Genomic DNA, 17,283 nt, shown 5'->3' on the forward strand with positions numbered 1-17,283 from the left:
CTCCAGTGACATTTCTCATGGTCAGTCAGAGGATACATAATTTTATAGAATCACAGAATGGTTACAGCACGTAAAGAGGCCATTCAGCCTATCGAGTCCGTGCCGGCTCTATTCAAGAACAATCCAGCTGGTCCCACTCCCCCACCCTTTCCCAGTCGCCCTGCAAATTCTTTTCCTTTCAAGTACTTATCCAGTTCCCTTTTGAAGGCCATGATTGAATCTGCCTTCACCATCCCCTTTGGCAGTGCATTCCAGATCACAACCACTCACTGTGTAATGAAGCTTTTCCTCGTGTCATCTTTTGCCAATCACCTTAAATCTACATCCTCTGGTCCTTGACCCTTCCGCCAATGGGAACAGTTTCTCTCTATTCTGGCTGGACCCTTCATGATTTTGAATACCTCTCTCAAATCTCCTTGCAACCTTCTCTGTTCCAAGGAGAACAACCCCAACTTCTACAGTCTATCCACGTAACTAAAGCCCCTCATCCCTGGAATCATTCCAGTAAATCACTTCTGCACCCTCTCTAAGGCCTTCACATCTTTCCTAAAGTACGGTGCCCAGAACTGGACACAATACTCTAGTTGTGGCCGAACCAGTGTTTTATAAAGGTTCATCATGACTTCCTTACTTTTGTACTCGATGCCTCTATTTATAAAGCCCAGGATTCCAGATGCTTTATTGACCGCTTTCTCAACCTGCCCTGCCACCTTCAACAATTTGTGCACATATACCCCCAGATCTCTCTGGTTCTGAAACCCTTTTAGAATTGTGCCCTCTAGTTTATATTGCCTCTCATCGTTCTTCCTACCAAAATGTATCACTTCACATTTTTCTGCGTTAACAGAATGTTAGCAATGAAGTGTGACAGAGAAAATGTTACAGGAAAATGTATGACACTTATCGGAAGTACACAAGGCTTTTATTTTAGATATTATTTATTATATGGTGAGCTAGTCATTCCAATTAACTTTCCCAAGAATATACATGACTCAAAAGTTCACAAAGCCATTGACTCTCTGACCTCAAGGTTAAAGCAAAACATTTAACAATTCCATACAAACAGTTTAGTTTCCAACTCCTGTAACTACAAACTTATCACCACAAAGTAATTGCAACGGTAAGATGTTTTCTGATGTGAAGAAACCTACAAAGTAAGGCTATGACACAGAAAAGATCAGCCCATACCTGCAGCTAAATTCCATAACAACTGGAGTGTATGGGTGAAAGTAATATATTAAGTGTTTATGAGCTATTGGCAGGTGAGTCGCTGGGTGAGAATGTATGCTGTTACTGGAATACAGACACCGGAGAAACATTTGAAACCGAAAACACTGTTGGAATCATGTTTTGTCATATGTACTACTCCAATTACTGTATTTACACTTAAAGTTCGCAAACCAAATACTACTGTTCCATGCATCATAAATGTGCACAGTTATGCTACACTGCTGTAGGATATCACCCATGCTGGAATTTGTATTGATAATTGCAGCGTGGTATTAAGGGAAAAGTTGAGAACATGAAGGCCAAAGCTGAGTTGCAAACCCTGACCTATTATAAAGCATATAATTAATGAAATCTTTGTTACAGATTGTTAAATATAGAGAACAGAAATCAGATGTCACACTGAAGATCTTTTTCTGCCCAAATAAAATCTAAGCTCAAACAAAGTCAAATCAATTTTTAAATCATTACAAACATTAGATAACCCATTTGATGTTTCTAGAAATTTATGAAGTCAACTGACAAAATTTGATACAACCTCACCAAATGCAAAATTTTGAAGTTGGTCGTTATGTTGAAAATATTGATGAAGCACAAAAAATGGAAAACATTAGCGAAATATTCTAAACAGGAACTCACCATAAATCAATCAGCCTGATTTTTAAAAATACCATCTACACAAACATAAGAACATAAGAAATAGGAGCAGGAGTAGGCCAATCGGCCCCTCGAGCCTGCTCCGCCATTCAATAAGATCATGGCTGACCTGATCCTAACCTCAAATCTAAATCCATGTCCAATTTCCTGCCCGCTCCCCATAACCCCTAATTCCCTTTAAATAATACTCTGCCTTTCTGTTTTTCCTTCCGAAGTGGATAACTTCACATTTATCCACATTATTACTGCATCTGCCATGTATTTGCCCACTCACTCAACTTGTCCAAATCACCTTGAAGCCTCTCTGCATCCTCCTCACAGCTCTCAATCCCACCTAGTTTTGTGTCGTCAGCAAACTTGGATATATTACATTTGGTTCCCTCATTCAAATCATTGATATATAGTGAATAGCTAGGGCCCAAGCACAGATCCCTGCGGTACCCCACTAGTCACTGCCTGCCACCCCGAAAAAGACCCATTTATTCCTACTCTGTTTCCTGTCTGTTAACCAATTTTCAATCCATGCCAGTATATTACCCCCAATCCCATGTGCTTTAATTTTGTACACTAACCTCTTGTGGGACTTGATCAAAGGCCTTCTGAAAATTCAAATAAGCCACATCCACTGGTTCTCCCTTATCTATTCTACCAGTTACATCCTCAAAAAACTCCAGTAGGTTTGTCAAACATGATTTCCCTTTCATAAATCCATGTTGACTTTGTCATCTAAGTGTCCTGTTATCACATCCTTTATAATAGATTCTATCATTTTCCCTACTACTGATGTCAGGCTAACCGGTCTGTAGCTCCCTGTTTTCTCTCTCCCTCCTTTTTTTAAATAGTGGGGTCACATTTGCCACCTTCCAATCGGCAGGAACTGTTCCATAATCTATAGAATTTTGGAAGATGACAAATATTTTTTTTTTATTCGTTCATGGGATGTGGGTGTCGCTGGCAAGGCTAGCATTTATTGCCAATCCTGAATTGCCCTTGAAAAGGTGGTGGTGAGCCGCCTTCCTGAACCGCTGCAATCCGTGTCGTCAAGGTTCTCGCACAGTGCTGTTAGCTCGGCAGTTCCAGGATTTTGACACAGCGACCATGAAGGAACAGCGATATGTTTCGAAGTCCGGATGGTGTGTGACTTGGAGGGGAACGTGCAGGTGATGCTGTTCCCATGTACCTGCAGCTCTTGTCCTTCTAGGTGGCAGAGGTCAAGGGTTTGGGAGGTGATGTCGAAGAAGCCTTGGCGAGTCGCTGCAGTGCACCCTGTGGATGGTACACACTGCAGCCACTGTGCACCGGTGGTGGAGGGAGTTAATGTTTAGGGTGATGGATGGGGTGCCAGTCAAGCAGGCTGCTTTGTCCTGGACAGTGTCGAGCTTCTTGAGTGTTGTTGGAGCTGCACTCATCCAGGCAAGTGGAGACTATTCCATCACACTCCTGACGTGTGCCTTGTAGATGGTGGAAAGGCTTTGTTGAGTCAGGAGGTGAGTCGCTGGCCGCAGAATACCCAGCCTCTGACCTGCTCTTTTTGCCACAGTATTTATATGGCTGGTCCAGTTAAGTTTCTGGTCAATAGTGACCCCCAGGATGTTGATGGTGGGGGATTTGGCGATGGTAATGCCATTGAAAGTCATGGGGAGGTGGTTAGGTTCTCTCTGGCACTTGTCTGGCACGAATGTTACTTGCCACTTATGAGCCCAAGCCTGGATGTTGTCCAGGTCTTGCTGCATACGGACACAGAACTTCATTATCTGAGGGGTTGCGAATGCAACTGAACACTGTGCAATCATCAGCGAACATCCCCATTTCTGACCTTATGATGGAGGGAAGGTCATTGATGAAGCAGCTCAAGATGGTTGGACCTAGGACACTGCACTGCATCCACTATTTCCATGGCTACCTCTTTTAGTGCTCTCAGATGCAGATTATCAGGCCCTGGGGATTTATCGGCTTTCAGTCCCATTAATTTCTCCAGCACTATTTTTTTTTACGGATACTAATTTCCTTTAATTCCTCCTCCTCACTAGTCCCATGGTTCCCTAGCATTTCTGGTAAGTTTTTTGTGTCCTCGTCCGTGAAGACAGAACCAAAGTATTCATTTAATTGCTCTGCCATTTCCTTGTTCCCCATTATAAATTCTCCTGTTTCTGACTGTAAAGGACCTACATTTGTCTTCACTAATCTTTTTTTCTTTTTACATACTTGTAGAAGCTTTTACAGTTCACTTTTATGTTCCTTGCAAGTTTACTCTCATACTCATATTCTCTATTTCTCCCCTCTTGATCAATCTCTGTCTTTTTTTGCTGAATTCTAAACTGCTCCCAATCCTCAGGCTTGCTACTTTTTCTGGCAACTTTATATGACTCCTCTTTGGATTGAATACTATCCTTAATTTCTTTTGTTAGCCATGGTTGGGCTGCTTTTCCTTTTGTGTTTTTGCACCAAAAAGAAATGTATAATTGTTGCAATTCATGCATTCGTTCCTTAAATGTTAGCCATTGCCGATCCACCGTCATGCCTTTTAATGAAGCTTCCCGATCCACACAGCCAACTCACTCCTCATACCTTCTTAGTTTCCTTGGTTTAGATTTAGGACCCTAATTTTGGATTGGACTGCATCACTTTCCATCTTAATGAAGAATTCTATCATGTTATGGTCACTCTTCCCTAAAGGACCTCGCACAACAAGATTAATAATTAACCCCTTCTCACTGTACAATACCCAATCTAGGATAGCCTGTTCCCTGGTTGGCTCCTCAATGTACTAGTCGAAAAAAAATCTCGTACACACTCCAGGAATTCATCCTCCACAGTATTATTGCTAATTTGGTTTGGCCAGTCTACATGTAGATTGAAGACACCCAGGATTGTTGTAGTACCCATGTTACATGCATCTTTAATTTCCTGTTTGATGCCATCCCCTACATTATCACTACTGTTTGGAGGCCTACAGACAACTCCCAGTGTTTTCTGCCCCTTGGTGGTTTTGAACTCCACCCAGACTGATTCTGCATCTTGATTTTCTAAGCCAATATCCTTTCTCACTATTGCTCTGATTTCATCCTTTACTAAGAATGCCACCCACCCCCTTTTCCTTTCTGCCTGTCCTTCCTAAATATCGAATACCCTTGGATATTCAGCTCCCAGCCTTGATCACCCTGCAGCCATGTCTCTAATCGCAATTGTATCATATCCGTTTACATCTATTTGCGCTGTTAATTCGTCTACCTTATTACGAATGCTTCGTGCATTCGGATACAGTGCCTTTAGATTTGCCTTTTTTAACATTTTTACACATCTTAACATGTTTTTGTACTCTGGCCCTATTTGTCTTATGACCATTTTTTCTTACCGGGACCCTATTTGATTGTGCACTCCTTTGTACGCTCTGTCCCCTCCTGACACAATCTGGTTATCCCAATCACTTACCCCGATCACTTTCCTGCACTGCTTCTTTGTCTTTTCTCTTTAGCATTCTAGATTTCTCTCCACCAGGTCACTCCCCCACCCTTATTTAGTTTAAAGCCCTATCTACCTCCCTAATTATTCGATTCGCTGGAACCCTGGTCCCAGCATGGTTCAGGTGTAGTCCGTCCCAACGTAACAGCTCTCTCTTTCCCCAGTACTGGTGCCAGTGCCCCACGAATCGAAACCCACTTCTCTCACACCAATCTTTGAGCCACGCATTCATCTCTGATCTTATTTACCCTCTGCCAATTTGCTCGTGGCTCAGGTAACAATCCAGAGATTACCACCTTTGTGGTTCTGCTTTTTAAATTTAGTCCCTAGCTGTGCAAACACACTCAGCAGAACCTTTTTTAGTCCTACCCATGTCGTTGGTACCTACGTGGACCACAACAACTGGATCCTCCCCCTCCCACTCCAAGTTCTTCTCCAGCCCAGAAGAGATGTCCTTAAACTTGGCACCAAATAGGCAACATAGCCTTCGGGGCTCATGCTCCTGGCTGCAGAGAACAGTGTAGATCCTCCTAACTATACAGTCGCCAACTACAACCACCTTCCTTTTTACTCCCCCCACTTGAACGGCTTCCTGTACCACGGTGCCGTGGTCAGTTTGCACGTCCTCCCCACACTTGTCCACAAGGGTTGCAAGAACCTCAAATCTATTGGACAAGCGCAGGGACTGGAGGGTAATACTACCTCGTGATCCCCGTACCTGCCTCACTCGCAGTGACACCCTCCTGTCCCTGACCACGTATCAATTCTAAAGTATTTAACCTAATCTGATAGTATAAACTTTTCTGCTTTTAACTATTGAGTCTGCCTAGACGGAGCAGAAGCTAGATAAGGAAACTGCTCCCAAGCCTCTGGTGCATCCTTCTAGTAGAAGTTTGAGGTGACTGGCATTTCAGAGATTTTTGCCGTCGATGTGGAAGATCCCATTTATTCATCATTTTCCCTTGGCTGAGATCAGGTTTTCAGGCTATGTGACGAAGTGCAAATCTGAAACTGTATCTTCTCAGTCCATGATCCCAGATTTTGGGAGATCCAAAGTGGTGCTGAGCTAATTTGATCCATTTTCTTTCTCAATGAATGAAATGCACAAGGGTTTTTTTTTATTTGTTCATGGGATGTGGGCATCGCTGGCGAGGCCAGCATTTATTGCCCATCCCTAATTGCCCTCGAGAAGGTGGTGGTGAGCCGCCTTCTTGAACCGCTGCAGTCCGTGTGGTGACGGTTCTCCCACAGTGCTGTTAGGAAGGGAGTTCCAGGATTTTGACCCAGCAACGATGAAGGAACGGCGATATATTTCCAAGTCGGGATGGTGTGAGACTTGGAGGGGAACGTGCAGGTGGTGTTGTTCCCATGTGCCTGCTGCTCTTGTCCTTCTAGGTGGTAGAGGTCGCGGGTTTGGGAGGTGCTGTCGAAGAAGCCTTGGCGAATTGCTGCAGTGCATCCGGTGGATGGTACACACTGCAGCCACTGTGCGCCGGTGGTGAAGGGAGTGAATGTTTACGGTGGTGAATGGGGTGCCAATCAAGCAGGCTGCTTTATCTTGAATGCTGTCGAGCTTCTTGAGTGTTGTTGGAGCTGCACTCATGCAAGCAGGTGGTGAGTATTCCATCACACTCCTGACTTGTGCCTTGTAGATGGTGGAAAGGCTTTGGGGAGTCAGGAGGTGAGTCACTCGCCGCAGAATACCCAGCCTCTGACCTGCTCTCGTAGCCACAGTATTTATATGGCTGGTCCAGTTAAGTTTCTGGTCAATGGTGACCCCCAGGATGTTGATGGTGGGGGATTCGGCAATCGAAATGCTGTTGAATGTCATGGGGAGGTGGTTAGATTCTCTCTTGTTGGAGATGGTCATTGCCTGGCACTTGTCTGGCGCGAATGTTACTTGACACTTATCAGCCCAAGCCTGAATGTTGTCCAGGTCTTGCTGCATGCGGGCTCGGACTGAGGGGTTGCGAATGGAACTGAACACTGTGCAATCATCAGCGAACATCCCCATTTCTGACCTTATGATGGAGGGAAGGTCATTGATGAAGCAGCTGAAGATGGTTGGGCCTAGGACACTGCCCTGAGGAACTCCTGCAGCAATGTCCTGGGGCTGAGATGATTGGCCTCCAACAACCACTACCATCTTCCTTTGTGCAAGGTATGACTCCAGCCACTGGAGAGTTTTCCCCCCGATTCCCATTGACTTCAATTTTACTAGGGCTCCTTGGTGCCACACTCGGCCAAATGCTGCCTTGATGTCAAGGGCAGTCACTCTCACCTCACCTCTGGAATTCAGCTCTTTTGTCCATGTTTGGACCAAGGCTGTAATGAGGTCTGGAGCCGAGTGGTCCTGGCAGAACCCAAACTGAGCATCGGTGAGCAGGTTATTGGTGAGTAAGTGCCGCTTGATAGCACTGTCGACGACACCTTCCATCACTTTGCTGATGAAGAGTAGACTGATGGGGCGGTAATTGGCCGGATTGGATTTGTCCTACTTTTTGTGGACAGGACATACCTGGGCAATTTACCACATTTTCGGGTTGATGCCAGTGTTGTAGCTGTACTGGAACAGCTTGGCTCGAGGCGCAGCTAGTTCTGGAGCACATGTCTGCAGCACTACAGCCGGGATGTTGTCGGGGCCCACAGCCTTTGCTGTATCCAGTGCACTCAGCCGTTTCTTGATATCACGTGGAGTGAATTGAATTGGCTGAAGACTGGCTTCTGTGATGGTGGGGATGTCGGGAGGAGGCCGAGATGGATCATCCACTCGGCACTTCTGGCTGAAGATGGTTGCAAACGCTTCAGCCTTGTCTTTTGCACTCACGTGCTGGACTCCGCCATCATTGAGGATGGGGATGTTTGCAGAGCCTCCTCCTCCCGTTCACCACCATTCACGACTGGATGCGGCAGGACTGCAGAGCTTGGATCTGATCAGTTGGTTGTGGAATCGCTTAGCTCTGTCTATAGCATGTTGCTTCCGCTGTTTAGCATGCATGTAGTCCTGAGTTGTAGCTTCACCAGGTTGGCACCTCATTTTTAGGTACGCCTGGTGCTGCTCCTGGCATGCTCTTCTACACTCCTCATTGAGCCAGGGTTGATCCCCTGGCTTGTTGGTAATGGTAGAGTGAGGAATATGCCGGGCCACAAGGTTACAGATTGTGCTGGAATTAAATTCTGCTGCTGCTGATGGCCCACAGTGCTTCATGGGTGCTCAGTTTTGAGCTGCTAGATCTGTTCTGAATCTATCCCAATTAGCCACGGTGATAGTGCCACACAACACGTTGGATGGTGTCCTCAGTGCGAAGACGGGACTTCGTCTCCACGAGGACTGTGCGGTGGTCACTCCTACCAATACTGTCATGGACAGATGCATTTGTGACAGGTGGATTGGTGAGGATGAGGTCAAGTAAGTTTTTCCCCTCGTGTTGGTTCGCTCACCACCTGCCGCAGGCCCAGTCTGGCAGCTATGTCCTTCAGGACTCGGCCAGCTCGGTCAGTAGTGGTGCTACCGAGCCACTCTTGGTGATGGACATTGAAGTCCCCCACCCAGAGTACATTCTGTGCCCTTGCTACCCTCAGTGCTTCCTCCAAGTGGTGCTCAACATGGAGGAGGACTGATTCATCAGCTGAGGGAGGACGGTAGGTGGTAATCAGCAGGAGGTTTCCTTGCCCATGTTTGACCTGATGCCATGAGATTTCATGGGGTCCAGAGTCAATGTTGAGGACTCCCAGGGCCGCTCCCTCCTGACTGTATATCACTGTACCGCCACCTCTGGTGGGTCTGTCCTGCCGGTGGGACAGGACATACCCAGGGATGGTGATGGAAGAGTCTGGGACGTTGGTTGAAAGGTATGATTCTGTGAGTATGGCTATGTCAGGCTGTTGGTTGACTAGCCTGTGGGACAGCTCTCCCAATTTTGGCACAAATCCCCAGATGTTAGTGAGGAGGACTTTGCAGGGTCGACTGGGCTTGGATTGCCGTTGTCGTGTCCGGTGCCTAGTGGTCCGATGCCGGGTGGTCCGTCCGGTTTTATTCTTATGACTTTTCGTAGCGAGATTTTACAACTGAGTGGCTTGCTAGGCCATTTCAGAGGGCAATTAAGAATCAACCACATTGCTGTGGGTCTGGAGTCACATATGGGCCAGAACGGGTAAGGACAGCAGGTTTCCTTCCCTGAAGGACATTAGTGAACCAGATGGGTTTTTACGACAATCCGGTAGTTTCATGGCCACCATTACTGATACTAGTATTTTAATTCCAGATTTTTATTTAATTAATTGAATTTAATTAATTGAATTTAAATTCGCCAGCTGCCGTAGCGGGATTTGAACTCATAACTCTGGATTTTAGTCCGGGCCTCTGGGATTACTCGTCCAGTAACATAACCACTATGCTTTGCAATGTCACCTTTAAACAAAAGATACCTTTCCACACTAACAAAAATGTTTTAAAATCTGGCTAGAGCATGGTGCTGCAGTTTTTGAAAGCTTTTGTCACATTCATGTGCAACAAAACCTGTTCAATACCACAACCTAGTGTAAACAAACTAAACAGAAAATAACCCAATAACATTTTCACACAGTAAATGCAAACTAAGGATTGAGCATTTCTATAATCAAGAACTGGCAGAAAGATGCAATGCAGCAATGGAGTCAAAAGGACTCTAATAATGAGACAATGACACCACACACACACACACACACACACACACACACACACACAAAAGTTCATTAGAAAAGGGAATAATGCCAGAAGACTGGCAGACAGCTAATGCGATTCCTATATTTTAAAAAGGGAGATAGAACAAGTCCAGGGAACTATAGATCAATTCGCACATCAGTGGTAGGAAAGGTAACAAAATCCTTACTGAAAGATGTAATAGAAAAAAATCTAAAAACTGAAAGTGTAATAAAAAAGTCAGCACAGATTTCAAAAGGGAAGGTCATGCTTGACCAACCTTATTGAATTCTTTGAAGAAGTAATGGAAAGGGTAGACAAGGGTAATGCAGTAGATGTAATATATTTGGTTTTATAAAAGGCTTCGATGGGGTACCGCATAGTTGACTCATGACTAAGGTCAGAGCAAGTGGAGTCGGGGACAGGTAGCAGAATGGATGGCAAGCTCGCTACAAAACAGAGTAGGGGTTAAAGGTAGTTTCTCAGACTGGCTAAAAAGGTCGGAAGTGGTATTCCACAAGGATTGGTGCTGGGACCACTGTTGTTCACCATTTACTTAAATGATTTGGACTCTAGAATCAGAAGTACAACTTCAAATTTTGCGGACGACACCAAATTAGGGGGTATAGTCAATATTGAGAAGGATTGCGACAAAACACAAGATGACATTAGTCAACTCGCAGAATGGGCATGTAATTGGCAAATAATAAAACCAAAGAAAAGATACAGCACAGAAGGGGGCCATTCAGCCCATCGTGTTCGCGCCCGCTCGAACAACCAGGTGCCCATTCTAATCCCACCTTCCAGCACCTGGTCCGTAGCCCTGCAGCTTACAGCACTTTAGGTGCAGGGTCCAGGTACTTTTTAAAAAAGATTTGAGGGTCCCCGCCTCGACCACCAATTCAGGCAGCGGATTCCATACACCCACCACCCTCTGGGTAAAAAGGTTTTTCCCTCATGTCCCCTCTAATCCTTCCACCAATCAGCTTAAATCTATGTCCTCTAGTTCTTGAACTCTCCACTAGGGGAAACAGGTACTTCCTGTCCACTCTATCTGGGCCCCTCCTAATTTTGTGCACCTCAATCAAGTCACCCCTCAGCCTCCTCTGCTCCAAGGAAAACAACCCCAGCCTATCCAATCTCTCCTCGTAGCTGCAATTTTCAAGACCTGGCAACATTCTTGTAAATCTTTTCTGCACTCTCTCCAGAGCAATTATGTCCTTCCTGTAATGTGGTGACCACAACTGCGCACAATACTCCAGCTGTAGCCTTACCAGCGTTTTATGCAGTTCCATCATTACATCCCTGCTTTTGTATTCTATACCTCGGCTAATAACGGAGAGCATTCGTATGCATTCTTCACAATCTTATCTACCTGTACTGCCACCTTCAGGGACCTGTGCACATGCACTCCAAGGTGTCTCACTTCCTCTACCCCTCTCAATATATTCCCTTTTACTGCATATTCCCTTTTACTGTTTGTCCTCCCAAAGAACATAAGAAATAGGAGCAGGAGTAGGCCAATCGGCCCCTCGAGCCTGCTCCGCCATTCAATAAGATCATGGCTGATCTGATCCTAACCTCAAATCTAAAGAACGCAAGAAGTAGGAACAGGACCTGGCCACTCAGACCCTGGGCCCGCTCCGCCACCCGCAGGGCCTTGACCGATCCGAACTCAGCTTCATGTCCAATTACCTGCCCGCTCCCCATAACCCCTAATTCCCTTTACTTCTCAGTGCATTACCTCACACTTCTCCGGGTTGAACTCTATTTGTCACTTTTCCGCCCACTCCACTAACCCATTGATATCTTCTTGGAGTCTACAGCTATCCTCTTCACTGTCAACTACACGGCCAATTTTTGTGTAATCTGCAAATTTGCCAATCATGCCCCCTACATTCAAGTCCAAATCATGAATATTCACCACAAACACAGCAAGGGACTCAACACTGAGCCCTGTGGCACACCACTGGAAATGGATTTCCATTCGCAAAGACATCCATCAACATTTACCCTTTGTTTCCTGTTACTGAGCCAATTTTGGATCCAATTCACCACATTTCCCTGTATCCCATGGGCTTTTACCTTCCTGACCAGTCTGCCATGTGGGACCTTGTCAAATGTCTTACTGAAATCCATGTAGACAACATCCACTGCACTACCCTTATCAGCCCTCCTAGTCACTTCCTCAAAGAATTCAATCAGATTTGTAAGGCATGACCTTCCCTGAACAAATCCATGCTGACTATCCCAGATTAAACCATGCCTTTCCAAGTAACAGTTTATCCTATCTTGATTCTAATATTTTGCCCACCACCGAGGTAAGACTGACTGGCCTATAATTGTTCGGCCTTTCCCTCATACCCTTTTTAAACAATGGTACTACGTTTGCAGTCTCCCAGTCCTCCGGTACCTCTCCTGTATCTAGTGAGGATTGGAAAATGATCCTCAGAGCATCCGCTATTTCCTCCCTGGCTTCCTTCAATAGCCTAAGAAACAATCCATCCGGCCCTGGTAACTTATCAACTTTCAAGGATTCCAGTCCCTCTAGTACTTCCTCTCTCATTATGTTTACCTTATCCAATATTTCACACCTCTCCTCTTGAACTACTACGTCCGGATCATCCCTTTCCTTTGTGAATACGGAGACAAAATATTCATTTAAAACCCTACCCACATCCTCTGCTTTTACACACAAGTTACCCTCATCATCCCTGATAGGTCCCACCTTTTCCTGTGCTAACCTCTTGTTCTTAATGTACTGATAAAACATTTTTAGGTTTTCTTTAATCTTACCAGCTAATATTTTTTCATGTCCTCTCTTTGCTTTCCTTATTTCCTTTTTTACATCATCCCTGTATTTTTTGTACTTCTCTAGGCTTTCCGCAGTATTTAGTTTTCTGTGACAGTCATAAGCTTTCTTTTTCTGCTTTATCTTGCCCCGTATACTTCTAGACAACCAGGGGGCTCTAAATTTGGCAGTGCCACCCTTTTTCTTTGAGGGGACGCGTCTGCATTGTACCCGTAGAATTTCACTTTTTAGTGCCTCCCACTGGTTTGCCACTGATTTCTCCTCAAGTAGTCATGTCCAGTCCACTTCTGCCAAATCACCTCTTCGTTCTGTAAAATTTGCCTTCCCCCAATTTAAAAACGTTTACTCCTGATTTAACTCTGTCCTTTTCCATAATAATGCTAAAATTAACTGAATTGTGGTCACTATCCCCAATATGCTCACCCACTTTCACTACACCCACTTGCCCATCTTCATTTCCCAGGACTAAATCTAGAATTGCATCCCCTCTTGTTGGGCTTGTCATGTACTGGCTAAAAAAGTTCTCCTGGACACCAATCAAGAATTTTGCACCCTCTGTGCCCCTCACACTGTTTGAATCCCAGTTGATATTATGGTAGTTGAAGTCCCCTACTATTATTGCCCTCTTATTTTTGCACTCAGAAATTTGCCAACATATTTGTTCTTCTATCTCCCTTTTGCTATTCGGAGGTCTATAGTATAAAAAATTCAATATAGGCAAGTGTGAAGTGGTGCATTTTGTTAGGAAGAATAAGGAGGCCACATTCTCCTTAGGAAGCAAGAGTCTAAATGGGGTAGAGGAGCAGAGAGATTTAGGGGTACAGATGAACAAATCACAAAAAGTAGCGATGCAGGTTAGAAGACCATAAGAAAAGCAAACCAAGCACTGGGGTTCATTTCTAGAGGGATACAATTGAAAAGCAGAGAAGTTATGTTAAACTTGTATAGAACTGTGGTTAGACCACATTGGAGTATTGTCAACGGTTCTGGTCTCCATATTATAAAAAGGATATAGAAGCACTGGAGAAGGTGCAAAAAAGATTTACTAGGAAGATAGCAGGTTATACCAATCAGGAAAGATCGAGTTGGCTGGGGCTCTTTTCTCTAGAAAAAAGACTGAGGGGTGACCTGATAGATGTGTTTAAGTTTATGAAAGGGTTTGATAGGGTAGATGTAGAGAAAACGTTTCTACTTGCGGGGAGAGACCAGAACTAGGGGCCATAAATATAAATAAATAGTCACAAATAAAACCAATAGGGAATTCAGTAAAAACTTCTTCATCCAGATAGTGGTTAGAATGTGGAACTCGCTACTACAAGGAATAGTTGAGGCGACTAACGTTGATACATTCAAGGGGAAGCTAAATAAACCACAAGGGAGAAAGGAATAGAAGGATGTGTTGTTGGGGTTATATGAATAAGAGTGGGAGGAGGCTTGTGTGAAGCATGGACACCAGCATGGACCTGTTGGGCTGAATGACCTGTTTCTGTGCGGTACATTCTACGTAATGCTATGTAACTGCTTGGTAATTTTAGCTGGATGTAACTTAGATGTCAGTCAACATTAAGACCATGTCTCATTGGGAGTTAAAATGTGTGAAAGACAGTGAAAAAAATGACAAAGTAAAGAATTATTTTGGCTACAAAGGTATATAAGACTTCATCCAACTGATACTATAGTGATGCCAAGGTTTTTTCGGCAGCAAATTTAGTAAAATATAGTATGTACTGTACATTATGATGATCCATCACCTGTGAAAGTGTGTGCAGATGCTAGGTTTTTCCATGTAATGTAGATTTGTACCATCCAGGTGATCAGAGAAACAGTAGGGGCCCTGATGGATGCCAAGGACGAGTAATCAAGGGATGGCAGACATCCTAAAAAGGGCCTTTTTTGTGTCAGTAACAAAAACAGAAAATGCTGGAAACGCTCATCAGGTCAGTCGGCCAGCCTTTGTGGAATGAACGGACAGTTAATGTTTCAGGTGTGGACACTTCGTCGAAACTGCAGTTCTCTCCACAAATCTAATTGACCTACTGAGGGTTGCCAGCATTTTCAGTTTTTGTTTCAGATTTTCAGCATCTTCAGTTTTATGCTTTTTCTTCATGTCAATGTTTACAGAGAAAACTGTGGGCTATCTTCCCAATAGATATGGAATTTCCAGAGGGTCTAAGAAATATTAAGGTGGCTAAAAATTACAAATAAGGAAATAACCAAAAGGTTGAGAGCAATAAAAGCACCTTTTTAGGTTCTTAAGAAAATGGCTAATAAAATGCATCACATTCTGGTAACCATTTTTAGAGATTCATTGGCAACAAAATTAGTATCTAGGGATTGAAAGAGGACAAACTAAAAATAAGAGGCACAAAAATAATACATGCCAATAAGCTTGACATTTTCAATAAGTAAAACATAAGAGCATCCTGAAAGAGGAATAATAAAGCATCCAGATAAATATTGAGTAAGAGAGTATGGGTCTATGGGAGGAAAAATCATGTCTGACAAATCTATTTCCTGGAACCATAGGGGGTACATTTCCTTGTCGTTTCCAGTGCAATTACCATGCAGGAATGGCGTAGACAACTTCTGCGAGGAAGTTCAGGTGGAAGCTACATCCATCCAATTTCCGCTTTTAAATAGCTTTCCCACAATTCGCCTGACAAGTTGTCACTGGCCTCATTTAATATGTCGAAGTGAGAGCCAGCGGCAAAGCACCGCCAAATCGCCTGCATTTGGGGCAAGTTGCACGCAGTACAATGAGACGCACCAGCTGTAAGGATCAGCTGTTCACAGCGGAAGTGAGGAATTGCTGAAACAGAAATGTCTGGATATCTTTGAATTCAGACTTCTGCAGGTAGGAAATGATGTTTTGAACATTTTTTTGTTCGCCATTCTGCCTACAGGCACCTGCACTTGCTTCTGACTGCTTCTCATAAGGTTGGGTCGCTGGGAGATTTTTAGGTCCCCACCCCCTACCCAGAGTCGGGACCTCTCAGGAACGGATATGGCATTCCCTGTGGTCACCTATTTCAGTGCTTCTTCTAGGGCCAGGACTGCAGGAGGTGGCTGGCTGCTCATGCTGTGGAGAAGGCTCATGGGACTGAGGTGACCTCAGGTCAGTATTCTCCTTCACAGCATGTTGTTACTTCCCACGTTCCACTGCGGTAGTGCTACGAGGGGGGGTGGCTGGAAGCCTGGCATGTCTTGCTGTCCTAAGAAACGGCAATATCATGCAGCTGTGACTCCTGGGTTGCCTGGTCTTCATCATCCTCGTCACTATCATCTTCACCCTCCTGTGCCACCCACTGTTGTGGTAGATCTGCAGAAAAAGAGGGTAATAGCGAAGAATGGGTAAACATCATCCACTTGGGATTAAGGAGGCAGAGAAACCATTCAAGGGCTGTGCTTGTGAGGTGCTTCACAGGAATACACAGACAGTAACCTGGTGCTAGCAAGATGCCGCCATAGGAATACCCCCCTGGTGGTCTGCCTTTGGTGGGCATTATGTGTCAATTTGTCCAACAAGATACAGTGAATAAGGGTACCAGTAGCAGCTGAGGAGAGTGCGCCAAGTGGCATGAGAGTGAAGAAGTAAGAAATGTGGTGGTATGAGGCTGTTAAGGTGGAGGATGGGGTTTAAATTTGTGCATCTAAGTAGATGCTGTGAGGGGAGTGGGTATCAACAGTGTAAGATGCCGTTCGAGCCCTCCATAACTATGCAGTGCATTGTGAAGGGTTAGTTGAACAAGTGTTGCTTTAAGAGAATCAATGCCATGCCACCTGCCTTTCAGGTGGCACAAGTGAGAATTTTGGGTGACTTGGTGACACCCACACCCAGGAGTCTGTTCGTCCTGCCTTCAATGCTCTTCAGGACAGCTTGCAGGTCTGAATGAAGTTGTTTGTTCTTCCCCGGCTTGGTGCATGGCCTGCTGGCCCCTGGGCACAGATGATGCTTGAATGGTCATAATTCTGTACGTGTAATAAAAAAATTGCTAAAACATGCAGTGAAGTTATTAAGAGAGTGAAGCGAAAGACCATTGTGTCGATATTCAGTATTTCTGAAGAACTACTTTAAATGTGTCTTCCTGTCCACACATCCCTACCCTGAAGTTACCACTAATGCTGTCACCCTCGATAATGCGAACAGTTTAGCTTGTAGACATCACAGCATCAAATTCAATAAGCTTCTCAAGCTGAATGGTAAAGAATTTTTCTCTCGCCCACATCGGTTTTCCTGCCCTCACTCCAAAACTAGGAAATCTCTCCTCTTTGAGGGAAAGCCCTCAGGGCAAATGCAAGCCAAGAACAGGATTCAAGTTCAAATCTCCTGGATATAAGTATTCATGCTACCACTGCTACGAAAAAGCTACCACCGAGAATTACTTGTAACATTCATATAAATATAACACCAAAGTCCTGCCCTTGCCTCATTTACCTTACAGCA

The 17,283-nt window shown here is 44.6% G+C and overlaps 1 protein-coding gene across 8 annotated transcripts in view; it reads right to left on the bottom strand.

Moving 5' to 3' along the window:
- Window positions 1-17,283, bottom strand: part of LOC137334765 (ELKS/Rab6-interacting/CAST family member 1-like) — a 1,087,823-nt gene that overhangs the window by 929,477 nt on the left and 141,063 nt on the right. The window lies entirely within an intron of this gene.

Source organism: Heptranchias perlo, chromosome 18, assembly GCF_035084215.1.
Source record: "Heptranchias perlo isolate sHepPer1 chromosome 18, sHepPer1.hap1, whole genome shotgun sequence".
Classification (NCBI taxonomy): Eukaryota; Metazoa; Chordata; class Chondrichthyes; order Hexanchiformes; family Hexanchidae; genus Heptranchias; species Heptranchias perlo.